General features: G+C 47.6%; 1 pseudogene; it reads right to left on the bottom strand.

The window, feature by feature from the left end:
* Positions 1-9,639: 9,639 nt before the first annotated feature.
* On the bottom strand, positions 9,640-9,992 carry LOC116069674 (annotated as a pseudogene).
* Between the last annotated feature and the right edge of the window lie 2,028 nt (positions 9,993-12,020).

Raw genomic sequence — 12,020 nt, 5'->3', positions numbered from 1 at the left:
GAGAAATATGAAGGAGCAGAGGCCCTTCCTTGTCATAGAACCAAACTTTCCCTTTTATCATTGGAAAAAGTTTCTGGTTTTCTCTGAAAGGGGTGAGTGAGGACTCACTGTGTCCTTCAGATGGCTCCAGTTGTAGTTAGGGTTAAGAGCTTCATGCTTTGGCAACTTAAAGGAAGCCTTCAGCATCACCTCCCACCATTGAGGAGGACATGGGCCAAGGCTGTACTCTAGAAGTTCGGGTGACATCCCTGGGACATAGCAATGTCTCCTACAAGGCAGGAAGAACTTTCCAGATACTGTCATGTAAACCTATCAAATGCTCCTAGAATGAGGGAGAGGCAGAGATGTCTATTGTAGAGCCTGGGACATAGGTGGAAGGTGACATTGAGGACTTGGTGCCCCATCTTGTCTCTGCTTAGTAACCACCTAGGACAGGGATGGGTAGAAGAGAGGAGAGGTCTGCTCTGACCACTTCTCACCAAGCCTATCTCTCATCTCTTTGCAAACTAGCCCTCTTTTAGGCCCACCATAAGTGGCCATAAGGGCGCCCCATTGTACAGTATCAGGCTTTCTGCTAGGCATTACAGCCTTTGGTGAGATGACCTTTGATGTATTCTTGGGAGCAACCATAATGAACCATCCTGGCACCTCAGCCTTGGTTACAAGCCTTGGTTACAAGCAACGCATGTTTATTGGTATTAAAATTGAGGGCAAACAAATACAATATTTTCATTCTGTCCCCAAACCTCTGCCTCCTTGATCAGCCCTTGGGACAGTGGCTTGATTTTTATTTTTCCAGGTTTCCTTTATCCCAGAGTTTTCACAACTCCATGTCATGGAGGAACCCCCTTCCCCCACATCTCAAGTAACCCCTGATGACTCTGGCTTCTTCTTTCTCCTCTTCTTACAGGCCATACCTAGCAGAAGAGCTGAGCAATCAACTCAGCACCCAGACAGCTCATTCATGGACACAGTAAGAGGTGCTAAATCTGTAGTCGGTCAATGGCAGTTGCTACAGGCCAGATCTGTAGGGCGGGTCTGTCTCAAGTTCTGAGATCAACTTTGCGGGGCAGTGAGCTTAGCCCCAGCACCTGTAGTCCAGGGTGTCCATGCTTACTAACCTGCCCACCCCTTGCTGTGCCTCAGTGCTATCATCTGGTAACCATGTGATATGCTTAATCTGCTCTGATCTCTGCCCTTAAGGATCACATCCCCTGGCACAATCCTCAAGGCCGAGTAATTCCTGGGCAGCATCCAGACTGAGGTACTGTGGTGGAGAGCAGAGAGAGAAGAATTCATCCTCTCCTTGGAGCTCTCATGGGGATTGGGATGAGTGTGTGTGGGTGTCAAGATGTGCAGCCAGTGCTTGGCCAGTGCTCATAGGATGCTAGGGAGGCTAGAAATGGACTGAAGAGGGAGTCAAGGCACGGGGAGCTGAACCAAACAGTTTCTAACAGATGGGCCTTCTTTGAAAAATGATGCTCGACAGATAGATAGACAGATAGAAAAACAAAAATTCAGGGCTCACACATGGCTTAAGGGTAGGAAGGGGGTCCTCTGTCAGAAGGACTAGAATGTGGTACTTATAGATTAAGCTGGAATAAAACTCAACAGTACCAGGCTTTTCTCTTTTGAGCTCAGATACCGAAGAAAAGTGATGAGAAGGAGGCTCTGAGGACTTACAATTATCCTTTAAAGCATTATTATGATTATTATTATACTCTTAAGATTAAATCTCCATGAAGTCAAAGGAGTTGGTGTGTGTGTTCATATGTGTGTGTGTTCATGTGTGTGTGTGTGTGTGTGTGTGTGTGTGCATGTGGGTGTGTGCAAACATGCGCATACTCATACCCACACATATTGAACAAAGTATGGGGTTTTTTTTGAGTGAGTGAGCCAACTGTAGCAGTGTAAACTGTAGCTGAGGCATGAGTGACCACAACTGTGACACCATGAGCACCTTGGAGTCCCTGCCCAGGACAGGGATCTAAAGTGACCACCATGCCTAAGGATCACTAGCTGTTTGGGTTTGGGTTTGGGTTGGAGTTTTTTTTTTGTTTGTTTGTTTTTCAAGACAGGGTTTCTCTGTGTAGTCCTGGAATTCGTTCTGTAAAACACCTTTGAACTCTGCCTTTGAAGATCTGTCTGCCTCTGCCTCCGGAGTGCTGGGATGAAGGGCATGCGCCCCACTCCCACCCCTCTCCCACCAGCTCTCCATGTTTTAAAGAAAGAATCCATGACACGTCTTTCAGACAGGGGACCAGCTCCACTTTCTGGCTCCTTTCTGTGGCTCCCTTGCTTCTCCTCCTGCCGACCCCAGTCACAGTCTCCTCTTGGTTCTCTCGGAAGCACACGCACATCGGCAGCATATCTCACCCTTTCCAGCATCCTTCACCCTTGCTCTCACCCTTCAGCCCTGGTATCACTACCCTCACGTAGCCATTTCCTCCCTCTCCAAGAACTACCAGGCTACCAACAGCAAGCTGGCATGGAACTTGGACCCTTAGGGCCTATGGAACAACACATGCCCACAAATGCACAGCTCTCAGAGTTCCTGAGGCAGTCTGTCCCTGCTGGGCCAGTGAGCCCGCGTGGCCCATCTCAGTGCAGAGCATCTCCACCAATGCTAGCCATGGGTTATCATGTGAAAAAGCTGAGGCTCCATTTCCTCATCTTTGGGTCTCAACCTTGTGACTTACTACTCCATCATACACCACGCCCCTATCAATGTCACTCTCGTCTCCCCTCCCCTCTGCTTCTGTCTCTACACTTCCCTCACACTCTCTGCTGCCTTTGTCCAGCGGCTGCATCCCCATCCAGCTGACTCTAGCTAACCTGCACTGCTGTAGAGTCAGAACAATTGGGCTGAAGGGGAGGGTGGGGAAGAGGCCATTGGTATGTACAGCTTGCCAAGAAGCTGCCCGAATACATCTTCCTTCACTAGGCTCTGAGTTAGACTCAGTGCAGGAAACTCATGGTCGAATATGATAAGCATATGATCCTTGCCCTGGAGAAGTCTTCATCAGTGGGTTAGACAGCCCCTACCAACAATTACTCCATTATAGAATGGTAAGCTTGGATGGCAGTAGATCCTATGCCCCGCCCCCCACAGGCACTGGGCCTGCTCACCACCTCTGCCCATGCTGGTTCTCTCTCTTCCAGACGGTGTGGGCTACAGATCTACCCTCCCTCTACTTACCTCTACTTCCAATAAACTTTAGTCCAGAAGCCAGAAAACTCCTTTAGTAATGTGGTATGTCTCATCATCCTTCTGCCCAAAACCCTGCAGTGGCTTTCCATTCAGGGTCCAAGCCAAAGTCATTTCTCTAATCAGACCCTATAGTCTAATATGGCTGCCATTCACTTGCCTCTCCCATGAAACCCGCTCACTCCCTCTCTGTTCAGTTAAGTCCTCCTCATCCATTCATAGCTGGCAGGTTTATGTAAAGTGCAATTCAAACCTGAGGTCTGTCTGGTCCAAATGCCCACACCCTTCCCACTGATATTGTCTCCTTCATAAGTAGGACATTATCAATGTGTTCAAGTCATATGACTGGGAAATATCAGAGATAAGTCTTGAACCCAGGTTCACAAGATTGTAAACCCCTCATAATTTCTGGAGGATCCTGAATATCCACAGTGTATGTTAAGAAGTGATGTTGTTGCTAGTTCAAGGCACTTGGATCATAACAAGCTTTCTGCTATCTTAATTTCTACTTTGCTTGTGGTCTTGGTCTGTTTCAGCCACAGTTGGTTTAAATTGATCTCAGGAATTTAGCCAGAAATGGAGAATTATTTTGTTTAAATTCTCATGCCATCCAGGATATAAAGGCCATTTTCTTTGCTATGAAGCTCAGGCTAACCTGGAACTCACTATGTAGCCCACTTTGGCCGCACATTCATGATCTCTGTGAATATTGGTGGACAGATAGGCCCGATTAAAAAAATAAACATTTGAAATTGCATGGGGTTTTGTTGTTTGTTTTGTTTCTCTCTGCCGAGGGTTGAGATGTCTCTGTTTCCTACAGGGAAGGTGCCCAGAACCAGGATAGAAGCTGAAGAAAACCTTCATATGGCAATCTGTAGATGCACCATGAGGAGACAGAGAAAAGGCAGCAGATGAGATAACCCTTGGGGGAACCCCCGATGCTCAGCGAACCATCCCTCACTCCTGTGGGTCAGATCACACTGTACAAGGCTAGCAAATAGGTCTGAGAGTCCTGGAGAACTTCCTCTAGCAGGGGGCGGGGGGTGAGGGGAAGCACAATCATTAACTCCAGGAGAGACACAACCATGAGCATCAGTTCTTCAGGTGCTCAGTTCTTGTGGCACACTGCCAAGTGAGTCCTGGTGATCAGGGGCACCAATCAGTCACTAGGCGCCAAAGTCCTTTTCCGCCAAGGAGATTCAGCTGGCTCCTGTCAGTACCTGGCAACAGGCGTCTAACAAAGCAGGATCCACTCTAAGTTAGCTGAGGAACTCCCTGGGTACTTTCCAGAATTAAAAGCTGGGAGGTGGGAGGGGGAGTGTTTTAGGAAAGGGGAGAAAGGGACCTAAGAGAGGGGAGCACACTGTGTGTCTGAAATCAACCAATGCAGGCTGGGCAGCTGGACAGTGCCGCAGTAAGGGTATCAGAGAGCTAAACAAGGCCTTCCTGCCGTTGACAACCAGCACCAACAGTAGTTCTCTGATGGTGAAAGATTCTCTCTCTCTCTCTCTCCCTCTCTCCCTCTCTCCCTCTCTCCCTCTCTCCCTCTCCCCCTCTCCTCCCCTCCTCTCTCTCTCTCTCTCTCTCTCTCTCTCTCTCTCTCTCTCTCTCTCTCTCTCTCTCTCTCTCTCTCTCGTTTTTATACGTGGCCAAGGCCCCGCCCAGAGAGTAGAGGCTGTGTGCTTGGCTCCACCCCCAGTGGTCCTGCATCACTAGTTGATGCTCATGGTACCCTCACTTCCCCTCATCCTACCAACAAAATGGGGACAGGAAACCCACCTCCTGAGGAATGAGCCATACTTATGTGACACTGCCACTCAGGGCACTTAAAACCACACATACTGACTTATTTGTCACTTTAGGAGGTGTGCTTCAGCACTTGTATGAAGTCAGAGGGCAGCAGGCAGGAGCTGCTTCTCTTCTTGCATCATGTGGGTTCTGGGGGACTTGAACTCAGGTCATTAGGCTTGGCAGCAATCACCTTTACCCCCTGAGTCATTTTGCGAGCCCTCTGTCAGGTGCTTAGCTTCTGACCTTTAATAGCTTTCAGATCTACCAGACCTTGTCATCGCTCACTGGACTCTGAAAACAGGTCAAACCTTCTCTAGAATGTTGGGTTTGACTTCTGTAAAAGAAACCCAACATCCATTTCCAGTCTTGACTGAGAATAAATGGGTGGTAATCAGTTATAGTGAGGGCACACATGCTAAGAATGAAAGAAAACAGGAGTTTTAATAGCAAGACCTCCCGCTTGCATCTTGCAGAGCCTTCTATATCCCAAACGCACTCCACATTCTCACTCATACTTCACGGTGGCTCACCTAGCATTTGTGTTGGGGATATTTAAATATTTGATGGACTTTAATTAATTTGCCTCTCAAATTCTGAAAGGGTAGTTGGCCCCGCCTTGTTTTGCCAAACCACTACCAGTAGAAAGCCTGCTCTCTGCTTTGCCCCTTTATCTTTTATTCTTCCGCTGCCAATCAGCTCTCTCTTCAGGAGCTAGGAGGGATGGCTTGGGCAAGCCACTTGGAAGCCTTGTGACTATAGGATTATGTGGGCTGAGTCAGGAAAGGGTTACTCCATCGATCCTGTATTCTCCTTCAGGCCTACACCTCGAGGATTTGACCGAGTACATTTCTAAACTGAATTTCTAATCACAGTGTAGTTCCATTGGGTCCTATTGTTTCCTAGTAATTATAATTCCCATTTTCAGACAGACAGACAGACAGACACACACACACACACACACACACACACACACATACACACACACACACAAAGTGGAAACTTAATTAAGGGTTCTTTGGAGAGTCAGTTGTGTCAGTTGGTGTTTTGCTGGGGCAGACACATGAAGGAGTGTTTTCCCGAAGCAGACACAGCACGTGAAAGAACACAGGATGAAGGAGTCTTTGCTAACGACACCTGTGTATTGGTTTGCCTTACATGCTCTGTTGAGCTCCATGTGTCGTAACTTCATAGAGAGAAATGCACCAAAAAAACCTTCTGGTGGTGGGTTGGCGGCTTCTTGCTGCTTCCTCTAACTCAGGCCGATTGAGAGAGTGATGCTAGCTAGCTCAGACAGATTCATGTGGAGTTTTTGTTAAGGCAGACTCACGTGCTGAGGCAAGGCCCGTGGAGGACACATGATATTTGGAGGGCGTGTAACTAGGACTCAGTGGACTGGGAGAGGGGCTTGCTTGTAGAGCTAGCTCGGCAACGCTTCTTGGGCTTGAGTCTTTGCTGATCTTTGCTTCATTAAGAGAGAACTCCTCCTAGCGTCCCTGGTGGTCTTAATCCTCCTGCTGACTCCTGCCAATTCGGCAGAGGCCTGCCTGCTCCTGCTGGCTCATGCCACCGCTGCTGCTATCCCTACTACTGAACTGGACTGCTGGTGTATCCAAGAAGAGTTTTCGAGTGGATTGAGCTGCTGACTTGCAAACTGAACTGCTGGTTTCCTGACAACGCAGATGGGATTTGCTCCAAAGAACAATGTCTAAACAAGTATCCTAATAACCTTTGTTTTCCACTACCTCTGGTGGGTGGTGGGTCAGAAGAGAGGTTAAAGCATTTAAGAACCATCATTAAAAGCAGGATTGAGAAAAATTTAAGCCTACACACGCTCGGCAGTCTTGTTATACAGAGCCGTTACAGGGACCTTCTCCCCTTAAACATCACAGTTACAGGCAGGTCTCTACATGTCTCCTGACATAAGAATCACAGAGTCGTCACCACGCAGAAACTATTCTTTAACACCAAGTGAGAGTCAGGCATGTCACATAGAGACTGTGCTTGTTAGTGCCTTTGTTTGGGTTTCTATTTTTGTTTTAACTCAACACAAGCCAAAATCATCTCATAAGAAGGAAGTCAACTGAGAAACTGCCTCCATCGGATTGGCCTGTGGGTATGTCTGTGGGGCAATTTTTTCATTAATGATTGATTTTGAAGGGCCAGCCTACAGTGGGTGGTGCCATCCCTGGGCAGATGGGCCTGGATTGTATAAGAAATCAGGCTGAGCAAGGCATGAAGAACAAGCCAGTAAGCAGCACTCCTCCCCAATCTCTGTTTCGGTTCCTGCCTCTGGTTCCTGCCTTGAGCTCTTGACCTAGCTTCCCTTCACAATGGACGATGACTGTTAAACCAAACAAACCCTTTGTTCCTCCAGGTTGCTTTTTGGTCAAGGTTTGATCAAAGCAGCAGAAACTTAACTAGAACAGAAAATCTCCAAGTTTCTCTTTTCTCCAAGAACTATTTTCAACTCAATGAACAAGAACCCAATCCCTCTTGAATGGGCTTTTACTTTAAGGTGAGAAGAGAACCAATCAGCACAGGCCCTCGTTTAATGTTCTTACATGGGTAAAATCATCGGGATGGCAAGAGCTCTGTTACTTTGCATTGACTATCAAAGTCCACACTGGAAAATCTGAAAATGAGTGGGCAGAGCCGAGACAACATTGGGCAAGCATCTTTCCTCTAACCCATGGTGGAAAGAGAACAACCGAAGGAGATAACAAGAGGTCCCAACACCAAATGCCTTGCACAGTTATACACTGTGCATGTTTAATGCATTTCAGTTCTGTCTTGGTTTCAGAGAATAGCTGTGAGAGTCAACCACAGCAGTAACAGATGTTTCCCGTGGTGATCTGATAGTGAAATTGTGTCTCCTCAGACAGCAAGTATCTGCCTCTGACATCACACACAGGAATTAGAGGACTCTCTTTTTTATCATGGAGGGGTCCTTCTATCTTCCAGCTCTTGCAGGATGGTGCTGTGCCTGAATTTCTTAGTCAGGGGACTTAACTTCCAATGGCATAGCTTCCCCAAAACATAAGAGACCCAGTCTTTCCTAGCCGGCCCCCTGCTGAGTCCTCAGCCTAATGTGTCTCTGGTACCCAACACTAGCCAGAGCTACAGGGCCAAGCCGCTGGACAGGGATAGGGTTTCAATCTGATCTCTAATACCAGCTGCCTGTGGCTGGTCTGCTGGGAATCTGGGAAGTTGGTGCCAGAGGAAAACCAGCTGATCCTAAAGGAGAAGCCATGGTGGAGGGGCTTAGGGGATTGGGTCATGGAATCTCTCTCCCATGATCCTGGGTCCCACCTGGTCAGCAGGAGTGAAGGTTCCCGATGACAACACATGCCCTCTCTAGGCCTCAATTTTCACACCAGCTCCATCAGTCCACAAGCTTCAGACCTTCCTTGAATGTGTATCCAGGGTTAAGTACAGGGGTTGGGAGTCCTTGTCCTTCCCCTTGGCACCCTCAGTCTATTATAGGAGATGTTGCCTCTGCCTTCAGGAGTGTCAAGCCAATAGATGGAGACAGGGCAACGTTACTAGAGGGCTTTTTCTAAGATGGTGTATTTTATTTTTCTGCTTATGCACCTTTGTGGCTCCTCAGCCATTCTTAAATGAATACCAAATGCCACAGCGAAGTACAGAGGGCACCTCATAGCCTTCCTTATGAAGCCCACAAGATAGATGCAACATTGAGCTCTTTCCTACTCTGGAGGAAGAGAGCTTGAGGCTCCTATATGGTATCTGTTAAACAAGTGGTTGACCAGGACTCTCTTCTTTATAAACGGAGCTCCTCTGTCCAGGATGGGACAGGGAAAGAGTATAAAGCTTCTCTTTATTACTGGGGCTCTAGCCTAGGAAAAGGCTCTGTTAGTGAAGATGCCCTGGGGTAGAGTCTTGTCCAAGGAGAGAAAGGTACTTTCTGTCCCTTGTGATACTCCCAGGACTTAGGGAGACCGAGCATGCCTCTAGGACCATCCTGAGACATGAAACGCAAGTGAACGGATACAGTCATGTGGAAATGTCACTTGATATGAGGATCACAGGGCAAGGACAGTTAGCCTTTCAGACAGGAAGGAGAATGAAGTCAGGAGACAGGTCAGCTTGTTGAGTTGGAGAACAAGTCAGGTGAGGAGGGGGTCAGTGGGCAGAAAGGCTTTGAATGCTATAGAAAGCTTTTATTTGTTGTACACTGGATCCTCATGGTGGGGGCGTGAAGAGAGATTCCTCTGCAAACTTAGCCCTGGTGGAGTTTGTTTCTAATAGTCTGTCAGGCTGGTCTGCTGGGCCAGTTCCAGAGATCAAGGTTCCCAACTCCCCCACTCTTTGTCTTGGCTGTTTGTTTAATGCGTTTTATGCATTTATTTTTATGTCTCACTAGTTCATAGTCCAGCTATCCTGGGACTATGTAGACCAGGATGGCTTGAACTCACAGAGATCCACCTGCCTCTGATTAACTATGTGAGCCATCAAGCCCAGCACCTAGCTCCCCCGTTCTTATCTGCCTTGGGTTCACTTGTGTTTTACCCAGTTCATCCAAATGGCCTCAGTGCTTCTCTTCTTTCCCTTTCTCTTCTTTTCTTGTCTTTTTTTTTTCTTTTGGCCAGTCAGTCTTGCACTTTATTGCCGTTGTTGTCTCAGGTCTTGACTGCATACTCGCACAGTGGGTACAGCCGCTCCTTCTGCTGCTGCTTTTTGGTCTTCGACTTCTCTTCGTGCTTGGTGAGCTGGCAGCAGCACACGGCTCTAGTCTTCTTGGGTTGCAGGTCCAGGGGCTTGTACTTCTCGCCCTTGTAGACTTTCCTGAGGTTTTCCTTTTGAGTCTGGTTAATGACAATGAGGACTCGTATCTTGGAGAGCTAGGACTCAGTGCTGCCTATCACTTTGGCAACGTGAAGCTTGGGACAGTTCCACCTTCAGATGGTCCAGTTGTTTCAACAGCTCCTCCTTCATCTTGCCCACCCAGGTCCCAAGCCTTAATCTTAGCCATTGCTGCGTTGTTCACGGCTCAGCCTCAGTGCTTCTTATTCAACATCCCAAGCACATCCGGATCTAGTCCCTCTACCTAATGAAGCAGTTTTCGAGGTTGCTTCAAGTGTAATCTAGCTAAGAACTGGGTGAGGATTCCAGAAGCCTCTCCAGCAGTGCCTCTGGGTAGCCTCCTCCTCCTCCTTCTCTTGCACACCCAAAGCCTCTTGTGGGGAGGCTGACGTACCAGAGTGACAGGCATGTTGTCATGGGCATGTTGCATGGTTGCCATGACGTCAGAGTGGGCTCCACCCTCATCCCAGTTCTAGGGGAAGATGGTTCAAGGGCATCTTCCCAATAGACTTGTTCCTCTTGCATCATGGTCATGGTGAATGGGGCGTGGCTGATAGTCTGGTCATAGAGAGGGGAATGATGACTTCCTAGGAACCCCAGAGACCTGCTCTCCTGCTTCCTGCCCAGGGGGAACCTCTTCTGGTGTTGATGTGGGTGTGTTTCCCCAAGAGCCCCCAAAACTATTTTCAGTGGGTTAGTCCCATAGCTTCAGAGAAGCCAGTGACAGGAATAAAGGAGAGGATGATCACTTCCACCTGTCCCCAGTATCCCTGTATCAGCCCACAGGCAGGAACCAAGCATTAACCACCAAATAAACCCTGTCACAATCCATGAATGGCACAATTACATGGTAAGGCATTTTGTATTTGTGAGTTAAATATAGCATTTGGTTAAATGGAAATATTTATGATCACTGTCCATTTGTAAAGAAGGCTTAAAAATGAGAAGCCAGAGCCTTCTCAACCAGTGGTAATTCCTGGTATAGTCCCCCCACCTGCCGCCAACCCCTTTGTTTTTGCCAGGGATGGAACCCAGGGCCCTGTACAACTAGGCAACTCTTCAACTCCGAGCTTCATTTCTAGTCTATTTTAGGAGACTTCTTTAATGATGGGTTCACCACCAGATACGGAGGCTGCAAACTGGAAGTCCTTTATCTTTTTTTTATCTACTTTTCAAGGTTCTAAATATCTGGTCCAGGGGCAAGAGTAGAGGGATCCAGTTGCCTCGTTCACATTCCTAGCTGTGGGACAGTGGGGATGTGGTTTAATCACACAACCTCAATGCTTCCTTCTCTGCAGATTGGAGGTAATATATGTCCATTTCATGTAGGCTACATGAAGTAACCAGTATAATGACTGTCACGCATACACTTGGGGACACTGCACTGTGCTGTGATTTTATAGGAATGGGCAAGGGTCTCACAAAATGATGAGCTATATACAACATCAGCAATGGTAGCAGCAGAGGTGGCTCATGCCCTGTGTAGCCGGGGGAGAACAAATTACATCCTCAGCCTGATGGAGACGGAGGGAAGCAGGTTTCCAGAATGACTTCATCCCAACCAGGGAGATTCACGTGTCTGCTTATCCCTTCTCCCTGCCAGGTCCTGGTACTTGTCTCATAAAGGGAGCTATAGCTGCATCAGATCCTCAGAATTCTACTTGAGAGTGTACCCTTGGCTCACCAGCTATGTGATCTTTGTGTCTAGGTTCTCTCTTGTCTTAAGAATTTGTTGTGAAGGGTTAAATTAGTTAATATGTTTTTAATTTTTTTAACTTGTATTTATGTGTATATGTGTTGTGTGGCCATACATTTATGGGGGAGGGGATCACAGAAGCTGGAAAAGGGCATTAGACTCCTCAGAGTTGGAGTTACAGATAGTTGTGATCCATCATATGTGGGTGCTAGGATTCAAACCCTGATCCTCTTCAAGAGCAGCAAGCACTCTTAACCACTGAGCCTATCTCTCCAGCCCCTAGATAATATGTTTAAAGATGCAAAGGACTGTTTAGGATGCAGCAAGAGTTCTATGAAGGTCAAATACTGTCCTTTTCAAGTGGTTGATGCCCTAGGAGGTCCTGTCCAGCTCTGATCTTCTGTGACAGTCTACACTGCTCTAATAAACGGTCCACAGTGGTCTCACCCCTCCTATAAACTAGAGCAGAGACCCTTCCCCTGCCTATCCTTTTTGGGGGTG

This window comes from Mastomys coucha, unplaced genomic scaffold, assembly GCF_008632895.1.
Source record: "Mastomys coucha isolate ucsf_1 unplaced genomic scaffold, UCSF_Mcou_1 pScaffold1, whole genome shotgun sequence".
Classification (NCBI taxonomy): Eukaryota; Metazoa; Chordata; class Mammalia; order Rodentia; family Muridae; genus Mastomys; species Mastomys coucha.
Note: the sequence above shows the minus strand (reverse complement) of the source record. Positions and strands in the feature narration are given on the sequence as shown.